Here is a 12,004-nt window from a genome sequence, read left to right on the forward strand (position 1 = left end):
ATTCATAGAATGCCAAGTGTTAGAAATGGTTGGCTCATTTAAGTGATTTTTAGCACTAGAAGAAAGAAGTAGAAATTTTATTTTAAGATGGAGTCAAATCTCAGATCTAAGATTAGTTTGCCAAGTTTTGAAAGTTTGGAGACTCTGGTTAACAATAGTACTATGTTGAATAAACATATCAACAATAAGATTGTCAGTATCATAAGAACTGAAGTAGGAAGTACTCAAGGTCTAAATGTTGAACAATATTATCTAAAGCTTAAATCAATAATCAACAAGATGCCTTTTCATTTTAGACCTAAGGAATCTTCCCTACCTATTATTTTCCTTGATGTTCCAGTGCATGATTTAGTTCATTAGCTAGCACCTATAAGATTACAAGAGTTTTTGCAAGTTGAAAGATTTTTTAAGAGATGGAAAGTCATAATTAAAGAGTTCATGTTATATCTTCTAATGATAATAATGGGTGTGCTAAAAGTTAAGGTAGTAATAAATATAACAAATCTATATATAGTGATAATTTATCTTCTGAGTGTGACGAGATGAATTCAAATACTAATGAATTCAATGATTGCAGTCAGCATGAGGAAAATGGATATGAAAGTGAAAATGAACCTTATTATAGTGAATATGAAGTTGAGGAATTATATAACAGCAGCGGAGGTAGTTCTTGCCATGATGATAATGAATGTTGTAATGATTCTGATGTTCAAGATGGTTATACTAATGATTTTTCTATTGTAAGTTCTTCATGTTATTCGGATGATAATCATAGCAAGGAGAAGATTTGTGAGGCAATCTTCTTAAGCCCTAATGAAATTTCAGCTTTGTTGGCTCGTGATTTTGAAAAAAATGTAAGTGTTTCTAAGGGTGCTAATATTTTCCCTCATAATGCTTGCCAAAGTTTGATGTGGAAAGAGATATAGAATCCAAATAATTTATGTCAATTTTTGGAGGTGTATATGATAGTACCTCAAATTTCTTTTCACATGACAATTTTTTAGATGCAAGGGATGTTAGTGAAGGGAAATTTCACATTATTTTAGATTATTCTCATGTTGGTGATAGTGTTACAATCCATTTGATGTTTCATGTGATGAAGAGGAAAATAGTTAAATTTGTGTACCTGACTATGGATTTTCTTTATGTGTTGATGAGTCTTGTAGTGATAAGTTCAAGGTTCATTCTGACAATTTGTTAGATGAAGAAAATAATTGTGATCAGCATAGTTTAGATCAACACTTCAATGATAAGTTTTTAGACTTGGTAACTAACTCATTGTTTGAAGAATCTGAAGGAGTTTTAGCAAATGAAAAATTTGATTTAATGAGTATTAGGACTACAAATGAAGTAGAGAAATCATATTTTATGTACTCCTCACATCTAGTTACACAAGGTAAGTTGCAAATTTTTGACACATGCAACTTTTTGAACAAAGTAAAATATGAATCATTTGTGTTTCTGATTGATAGCGTGCACAAGTCATATGTAGAAGACAGTTTTCATATTGATTCTAGTTTACATGAGCATGTTGATTCATATTTTCATAGTGAGCATGATGTAGAACTTAATGTTGATTTGAACATGCACTATGTGAATGAAGGCATAGATTTTGCTTTTCCAAGTGATTTGATTCAAGAGGCTAATCTAATTGGTGAAATTGATAAAAGAGATGTTTCTAGCTTACCTCATGAAAGTGTAGATGAAAATGAGATCTATCATAGAGGTAAAAAATATATTGAAGTTTGGCGGCCTAGAGGCATTGTTTGTACAATTTAGGAGTAGTTTCTTTTTGCTTTCAATAAGTTGTTCAAGAGAAGTTTTTTCTATCAAGTGTGTGGTTTTCTTCTTCCAGTAATTTTGAAATCCTTTCCATGCCCGCAAGGGGCATGTATCCCTAGACAAAGCCACTATTGGAACTCAAAATTGCCTTCCTGATTTGAGTACCATTCCAAGCTTTTGAGCCTTATAAGCACATTTAATGCATGTGTACCCTGTTAGAAATAGGGATTACTGAGGGGGGTGAATCAGAAATCTAAAAACTTCAGTTGCCAACTAGATATTATTACTTACTTTAAACCATGCATAGCAAAGCAATAAAGTAATGTTGAACAATAATAGTAACAATACACAAAGATAACTCATGACACCATATTTTGTTAACTAGGGAAACCCTGGCCAAGGGAAAACCTCAATGGGGATGATGCCCACTAGATAATATACTGATATATATGTTCCTTGTTAGAGGATGGACCCTATTAGGAGTCAATGAGAAATTTTAGTATAACCAGTCCCTATTAGGAGACTTTGAATCCCTATTAGGAGTTGTAGTATAATGGATGAGAGAAGAGCCCACTGCCCAAACATGAAATTTCAACTACAAGAATAGCTCACTAGTCAAACAAGTAATTTAATATTATTTGTCTTCCTTGTTCGATCTTTGATCTTTAGCTTGATCTCGAATCACTAGATAAAACTTCACATATATCACTTTCACAAAAGTTCGCTCACTTCACAATCTTACAAGATAGCACTAATACAACAAGATTGCATGCTTCTTATCACAAGAAGTCCTTTGCATAAATACCATGCCTTTACCTAAAATACTACTGGGTTGGCTAAGACCACAATTCACTTTTCCAAGTTAGAGTAAACATCTAGAATATTGGTCCTAATTGGACAAGTAATTGTTTTGTAATCAAAACAATTTTTTCCTTCAATTCCACTGTCTTGCTTCATCAAAACATGATTAACTTTGTTTTATTTAGTCTGTAAAAACTTCCAAGGTTATATACATCATCACCAACATGTACTCTATCTCCATGTAACTTTGCTTGACATAATATGATGTCTATAACATATTATAAATAAAATAATACACTGTTGTAAACCAAATTTTATAATTAGATAATTTTCTAATATCCAAATACTAAGTATATTTATTTCTAAGGTTTCCTATCAACATGTACATCATGTTTTACCATTAATGACAATAATTACATATCACTATTAGCCAATTGTCCACAATCTCCCACTTTGGCATTGATGGCAATAAAATAAGGAAAATTGGCTAAGTGACAAAAAAAAATTAAATACCACCTTACATCTAATATGACTTTACATATATGCTCCCCCTTACAATATACTTCATACTACACATGTATCTCTCCCCTTTGTATCTTTCCCAACAATGAAATGTATACAATTTTCACATGAATCTCTCCCCCTTTGACATCAATGACAAAGGTGAAAATGTCAAGATTCAATTCAAAACTATCAAAAATAGTTGAAACTATTGTCTTCCCTTATGTTAATATCATCTTCATACAATCATCAAAAATAATCTTTAGGCTATTCATACCTTTTTTCCATGTCTCTTTGGTAGGCTCTGTTGTATGAGAATTGCACATAATGCATATATGCAATCTCAACTGCATTAATATCTGAATACAAAAAGTTTGTATATGTGTCCTTGGCCTTGACACATTATTCTAGCTAATTCTCAACAAATGATAACTTCAAAGCAATGGATTCTCTAAAATTAGATGTTCTCCTGAATATCTACTTTTTCTGAAGTTCCAGTTTCCAGATATTGTTGTGAACACTGGCAACTTGACTCTCAATATCATAAACTTTGCTAGATGGGTGTTGGATTAGGCTAGATAAAGCCTCTAGCTCATTCATCTTTTCCTCTAGCTGATTGTCCAAATCCTAAGGTCAGATTGTATGATAAGGTACACTTAACATACAAATTTTTCCCTTCCTACTGACATTTCCAAAGTTCTTTTATGCATGTATCAAGATTGACTAAGTCATTCTTGATATTTTGGAAAATGGTGCTAAATAGGTTAGCATCATGGGAAATTTTAGCCTTTTCCTCTGCAACATTCAGCAAATTAGTAAACTCTTCATCAACAAACTTTAGCACTACTTGTGCTTTTAGTTCAAGATCTGACTCGGTATGTTCTACTGTCAAAGTACTATGCAATCTGTCAGTCACTTCCATTAGCGATCTATAAAAACTCTAAACTATCTTATTCTTTTTTAAAAGTTTGGATAAGGATAAAATTAAATTAGTTTGATCATCAACAGCAATAGCTAAACTAGCAAGAGATAGTAGAGTAGATGAACTAGATGGTTTAGTCTCATCCTCCTTCTATTTCTTTGTTGCTTCCTTAGCTTTCCTCTCTTCCTCTTCTTTCCTTTCCTTTTCCTCTCTTTCTTTCTTCTCTTCTAATATTTTTCTTTCTTCCTCCTCTATTTTATTTTTCTCTACTTCTTCTGCAATCCTTCTCTTATTTTTATCCTACTTTCTTTTTCTGTCTTCCTCAAGAAATTTTTTCTTGGCTTCCTCTATCTTCTGCTTTTCAACTTCTATTAGCCTCTTCTCTTCCTCAATTTGTTTCAAATTTTCCTCAACATCTTCAGTGTCTAGTACATTTGGTTTGGAAACACCAAATGGATTGGTGTCATCAATGTTAATTGTAACATTGGTTTGATCAATCTTCATAGTGTCACCACTAATTAATACTTTCAATGTTCTAAGAGCTAGAGGAGATGCTACCTATGAATCTAAAAACATCTTGTTGATAGTTTTTGCAATCTCCTTTCCCAACTTATCCTTCTCTCCAACCATAAATAAGACTGGCCTCAACTTATTCCTTAGGTATGGTGTGAGGTTATTTAGCAATCTCTTAATTTCATCTTCATTAGCAGTCTTGAAAATCTTCCTTGGCATAGACTTCCAAAGTTCAAGGTCTTCTTCTCTTGCTGGAGTCTTCTTTTCTATGAGTCTCTCATAGACTTTTTGGTTCACTACTCCTTTGATATCCTTCATTTAGATCATTTCCAATGATATGTCTCACAGTAGAGATATCAATTTGCTCTTTCTCAAAATTATTGTATAGATCATAAAACTTGTTCATCTGAATAAAGTTTCCCTCATTATCATTTTTTTTTTAATCTTCTCAATCTTCGTCTTCCATGGTTGTCGAGCTTTTCCTACTACTTGTTTAGGTGGAGTCACCTTTTTAGCTTTCTTGGTTTCCTCTTCCTCAACCTCTTCATCATCAATAATTCAATCATCAACAATGCTTTCTACCTCTTGCCAGGTCCTGTAGCCATATATTTGACTCCCTTAGTCTTTTTTGACATTGCTTCAACCAATCTCTTTAATTTTCTCTTGTGTTCACTGGGTCAAACATCAAACACTACCGCATAAGGAATGCTCTGTCCTGAAGTTGCCTTAGCAAATGAAACTGACAAGGGTTGTATGTTCAATACACCTTGTTGCATTGTTTCTCTCATGGCCTTAGATTCATTTTATATCATTTTAGCCTCAGATATTGCCTTCTTCATGGTTGACTCAACCTTCTTATTAGATTCCCTATCTAAGGTTGTTTGATGAGCATGTTGTGTAATCTCATCATACGTGTCAAATCTATACTCAGATTTATCTTTGTCTAAATTCACAACAAGTCAATGTAGCTAACTACAACATCATCACTCAACTCATAGCTCAAAGGATCCAATAATGTTTCCCAAGGTTCTACTACTTGAATCTATGTATAGTCTGTATCAACTAGAATACATATGTCCTCTTTGAACCTATCCATCATTATAGGTGAGATCCTAAATCTTTGTTTCATCTCATTTTGGAATCTCCTCATAATCAAATTACCACTTTCCAATACCTTATCTACAGGGTGCCTTCTACATACCTCTGTAATCTTTTCCATAGTGCATCTATCACTACTCATTATATATGTTATTGACAAGTAAGGGAATCTCTTGAGCACATGAAATAATATGTGATTTATCAGTGATTGGAATCTAAATACACCATTCTTTATTCTCTAAATCTTTTCAAGGTTTTCCAAGAGTTGCATCCTTAGTATTTCACTCAAATTAACTTGCTCTTTCTCAACACATATCTTTTAAGCTATATAAATAAATCCTGTTGAAAGTTCATCTATCTTAGAACTCGCACAAACTGAATAAGCAATAATTCTTCTAAGAAATCTCACATCATCCTACTTGATGGAGCTGATTACCATGGCTTTCCCATCATATACTGCCTTAGAGTAACTTTCTACTTTCTTCTTAACCATCTTTTCACCTATGGGTACACTGCATTGTTTGCTAAGACTAGTTACCTCATGAATCAAGTCAACAAAAATGTCTACTACATTGTCTTTCATCCACAATTTTCCATCATGTATCCTACTTAATATGATTTGAGTCCATCTATATCTAACTCGTGGTAGAAATGATACTTAAACAAATCAAATTCCTTTAAGTGATCAAATTTGGGCTTCATAGTTATGTCATGGTTAAAGACTAGTTCCATATCCTTATTCATATCTTCACTACCAATTGACTCAAACTTGCAATTCAAATAATTTTCTATGTCTTCAAGGTAAGCTACATTGTTCAGAGTAATAGACAATGCAAAGTTAGAGTTTCCATCACTACATTTTATAGAAACTACCTTGAGCCTAGGTCTATCCTCATTCTCAACACTATAAACAACTAATATATCCATGATCTTTACCAACAATATCTTTTACCAAACAAATTTTGTGGAAAAATGATAAAATACCTCTTTCTAAAAATAGTGTTTGCTACGAAATCACTCTTACAAGTCACTTATAGATGCTCTTCACTTTGAATGTGTTTGCAATGAAGTAAAATTCAATTATGTACTCTATTTATCCATCAACTTGAAAACTACATTAATTGTGTACTTCACAAATATGAAAAAGTTGTTATTTGCATTCTACAATCAGATAACTGTCCAAACTTGTCTATCTGATCTTAGGATGTCACCTGAGGCTTACTATAGCCTCCTACCATCATGACAAACATCCTCAAGACTTCACATCATGAAATTCTCTACAAAAATATACTTTTCATCTTCTGTTATAGAATCAACTTTAACTGTAGTACTAGTAACTCTAAATTTCATCATAACTTGTTTAGATGAGCTCCAAATCACAAGCAAGCTTAGGTACCATCTAAACATGAATGAATACACCTTTTCCCAACTTCTCTACCTCTAATTTGATCTCTGATTGAAGTTCTCAAATGTAAACAAGCTTAATTCAACTTGATTGAATCAAACTCAACAACAGACTTCAATCTTCTTGTCTCATCATCTAACTTTACTTTTGAGATATCTATTCCTTTCATGAATGTTTCATTAAGTTCTTCTTGAAGTTCACTCACAATGTTTCTTCATTCTTCACTATTAGATTTGGAGTTCCTTTCATGGTTCCTTCTATCATTCCTTCTATTTTTGAAGTTTCTTCCATTGTTCCTTCTATCTTTGAAGTTTTTGTCCATTCTGCAATACTTCACTATGTCCAAAGTTATTGCATAACTGACATACAAGTGCTCTACTTCTAGGATTTTGCTGATCATCAGAAGCATGACAATTCTGAGAAATGTGTCCTAAGTTGTTACACTTATAACACATGATTTGTCTTCTGTCTTTATAAGATCTTCTTTCTCTCAATGTCATTTCATCAGATCTTAATCTATCTACAGGGTTACTCTATCTAGACATTCTACTATTTCTTCTATCATTGTCATACCTAGGTTTCTTATAATCATTTACATTATGATCCATACCATGACAATTATGACAATAATAGTCCTTAACATGATTAAATGACTTATTAGTACAATCTCTTTTCATATGACCTATTTCATTACATAAAAAGTACTTACCTCTAAATTCATACCTGGTTGTCTTGGGAGTCTCCACTTACTTTGGTTCATCCAAGATTTCAACTTCATTGATTTGCTCAATTTCTTTAGGTTTCTCAAAAGATTGGCTAGATTCAATCTTATCATAAGATTTGTCTTTTTCTTTCAGATTTGATCTAATTTCAGGTTTCTTTACAGACATGTTAATCAGACAACTAAGACTAGTCTTGTCATAAGAAGGTCTCTGTATAGACATAGAATCATCAAGTTTTTCTTTGCTAGAATAAAGTTTATCAAGTTGTTGTTTGCACTATATTAATTCACCTTTCACAATAGTATTGCACTTATGGAGTTCTTCATGATCTTCTTTCAATGCTTCAAACTTAGATGTTTTCTTTGCCAAACTTGCTTTAAGATCAAAATTTTCATTCTTCAAATCATATTCAACTTTGCTAGGATCATTTCTCAAAGTCAACTTCAGATTTATAATCTTTAATTTATGCTTCAAGATCTAATACTCTGTCTTCAACTTTGAATAGTCATCATCAGTAGTTGCAGATTCAGTAGATTTAGACTTTTATTTCAGATGTCTAATCCTTTCCTTCAACTAAACAATGTGTACTTTGGACTCTTCATATCTATCCTTTAGCTTGTCTCTTTCTTCAGTAAGGAGATCAATTTGTTCAAGAGCTTCTTCGAGGTTCTTCATCAACTATTTCATATCCATAGGGATCTTACTTAAGTTGTTAAGCCTCTTCAAAGTAACTGTGCTCTGATACCAATTGTTAGAAATAGGGATTATTGAGAGAGGGGGGTGAATCAGTAATCTACAAACTTTAGTTGCCAACTGGATATTATTACTTACTTTAAGCCAAGCATAAAAAAGCAATAAAGTAATGTTGAGTAGTAACAGTAACAATACACAAAGATAACTCATGACACCATATTTTGTTAACTAGGGAAACCCTGGCCAAGGGAAAACCCTAGTGGGGATGATACTCACTAGATAATATACTTATATATATGTTCCTTGTTAGAGGATGGACCCTATTAGGAGTCAATGAGAAAATTCAATATAATGAGTCCCTATTAGGAGTTGTAGTATAATGTATGTAAGAAGAGCCCATTGCCCAAACATGGAGTTTCAACTACAAGAAGATCTCATCACTCAAACAAGTAATTTACTGTTATTTGTATTCCTTGTCTGATCTCTTATCTAAAGCTTGATCTTGGATCACCAGATAAAACTTAACATATATCACTTTCACAAAAGTTTACTCACTTCGCAATCTTACAAGATAGCACTAATACACCAAGATTGCATGCTTCTTATCACAAGGAGTCCTTTACATAAATACCATGCTTTTACATAAAATATCGTTGGTTTGGCTAAGACCACAATTCACTCTTCCAAGTTAGAGTAAACATCCAAGATGTTGACCCTAATTGGACAAGTAATTATTTTGCAATTAAAACAATTCTTTCCTTCAATTCCACTATCCTGCTTCATCAAAACATGATAAACTCTATTCTGTACAATCTGTACAAACTTCTGAGGTTATACACGTCATCACTAATCTGAGCTTATACACATCATCACCAACATGTATACTATCTTCATGTAACTTCACTTGACATAATATGACATCTGCAACATGTTATAAACAAAAAAATACGCTGCTATAAACCAAATTCTATACTTAGATAATTTTTTGATAGTCACATACTAAGTATCTTTATTTATGAGGAAACCAATCAACATGTACATCATGTGTTTCCATTAATGACAACAATTACATATCACTATTAGCCAATTTTCAACATACTTGGCTATCCATTTTAGGCCTAAGAGATGTTTAATGTTTCTAACACCTTGCATTTAGAATATCCACTCATCCCATGAAGATAAATTTCCATTCTAAGTCATTCTGTAAAGTTTTGTTTTGAGCAATGTCCAAATCTGCATTTTTGCCTAAGTGTCAAAGAGCGACAAGAGGCCTCGTTTGTAATTGAATATATTGTACCCAGTTATGTTTCATGACTCATCACTTTGGGAATGTTTAATATACATATCAAAGAACCTATGTTTCATATTTCAAGTCATTTTGATAATTTTTGACTAGGTTTTGAATCCCTCAAAGTCTATTGCTTATTGTTGTCGTGCTGATGTAAATTGTTCAAAATTCTGGGAGGCCCTATTTGACTTGTTATAACTTTGACCCAATTGACCAAAATGTGATAATTCCTTTTGGATTGCATTATAGAGGTCGGAGACTTGTTATGATTCAATTTTGATCTTATGAAAAATCCATTTGATCAATTTTCGAATGATATTTCATTTACAATTTATAAAGTTCTACTGGTGTCATGAAGTGCAGATTGATCAGTACCCCTATTCAGAATGTCACAACTCTGAATCTTTGATAGGCAAGATCAAATGGATTATATCATTGTGTTCTACTCTAAAAATTCTTTAAGTGTGCCAGTTTACAAGTCTTGAAGAATCAGTCTGCACAATTTCCCAGGTCCATTCCGTTTGCAAAAATTGCTTTTCTGCTAGTGTTTCCAATTCTACAAATCTGAGTAGCCCACTTTGACCACTCGCCAAATATGCCATTTATTCATCATTAGCCCAAATCATAGATTTATACTCTCCTCATGATAGTGATCCAATGCCCTATTTTTGTTACCCCAAGTGTAAATTTAACCAATTTCCAAAGCCAAAACTAAACATGTTTTATTATTTTCTGACATGTTTGCTTGTAGGCAATTTTGAGAAGGAAAATTTCTTGGTTAATATCTCTTGACCCAAGTGTTTTCATGACACAATATCTAATAGGTTGAAATAATGTGAAATAGAGAATCATTGTTTCTAATTTCAGGGTTGGGTCAAGTGTTTTTGTCAGTTTTTAAGGCTAGTCAAAGGACCTCTTGGCACAAAATTTGCAGGTTGTTGGAAAGGTTAAAATTGAGTCTTGAGAGTTAAGTCAATGTTTTAAAATGTTTTTAGTCTATGAGGTAAATTCACTAGATCTATTTGATATTTTTGTTGTTTGAAAATGAAAAAAAATATAGTGGGCCCACTTTGGGGCCTGACTACTTCCGTCAGACTAATAAGATGTTGGGGAGTGAAGTTGCTCAAATGGATTTGTTTTTTATCACTTCAAGATAGATCAAATTTTAGGGCACATAGTGGGTGAATTAAGCCTCACTCATTGGTGTTGGGATCTAACCATGTTCAATGTAAATTATCAAAACAAAGAAATCATTTGTAAAGAAGAAAGTTTGATTTTGTTGTAAGATTTCTATCTAAAAGCTTATCCTGAACCATCTAGACCAAATTGGCAATGGGTATGTATATGTGTTGGATTGACACAAATGCCACATTGCTATGAAATATTCTAAGACCTTGACCAAGGATGGAAGGTGATATGGACATGGTCAACCTTAATGAAACATTTTACTACCCATTTTCTTCATTGGAATTGGAGGTGTTAACTAGACGATTGCATCTACTTTCTTCTTTAAGGTGTTGTTACTATCCAGTGCCACCACAATTTCTTCCTTGACATTTTTTTGCTATGAGATTCCTTGAATATACTATGCAAAACACAAGGAGTAGTAGGCAGTAGTGCATTTTACCCTAAATTGTGACCGAAAATTGCGACCAAGTATGTTAAATGGGTTGGTTGGTCGAGTTATAAAGAAAATTTTTGTTTTTTTTTATAACATGCCTGTGTTGGTCACAATTGTGAAAAATTATTTTTGTCGCAATTGCGACACACACCACAGCATAAAACAAAAAAAAAAGGGCAAAAATATAACACATTTCATTTGGCGTGAGGGTTGCTTTTTGATGTGCCAGTGGTCGACCTCCATTGACCCACCACTTCAACTCCTTCACTTCCAGCATTTCGCTTGCAAGAGGGCATAGATTTTCAAGGGCAAGTTCTAGAAGAGAGGACTCGGCATTGTGTAGGGACCATTGTAACAGGTAAGAGTTTAGCGCTATATGGTTTTCTTTACCACGACATTGTGTAGGGTTGTAATATATAAAATTTTAGTGGTAACTCCCACAATCTAGTTTTGTCACCCTCTATCTTGTCCAAACTCCAGACAGATTCACCATGAATGGCTTCATCCCCTCTTCCAAGAACTCAACTCCTCATGCACGATCAAGCCTTGGATTGTGCCTTTTTCTACATTCAAGCCCTTGTTTATGTATTTTTAGTTCGTAGATGATTTACATGATTTATTATCCTCCTATATTCAATAGTAGAAAGTGTTCCCTTCT

Source organism: Cupressus sempervirens, chromosome 10, assembly GCF_028749045.1.
Source record: "Cupressus sempervirens isolate cs-2001-9-10 chromosome 10, ASM2874904v1, whole genome shotgun sequence".
Taxonomy (NCBI): domain Eukaryota; kingdom Viridiplantae; phylum Streptophyta; class Pinopsida; order Cupressales; family Cupressaceae; genus Cupressus; species Cupressus sempervirens.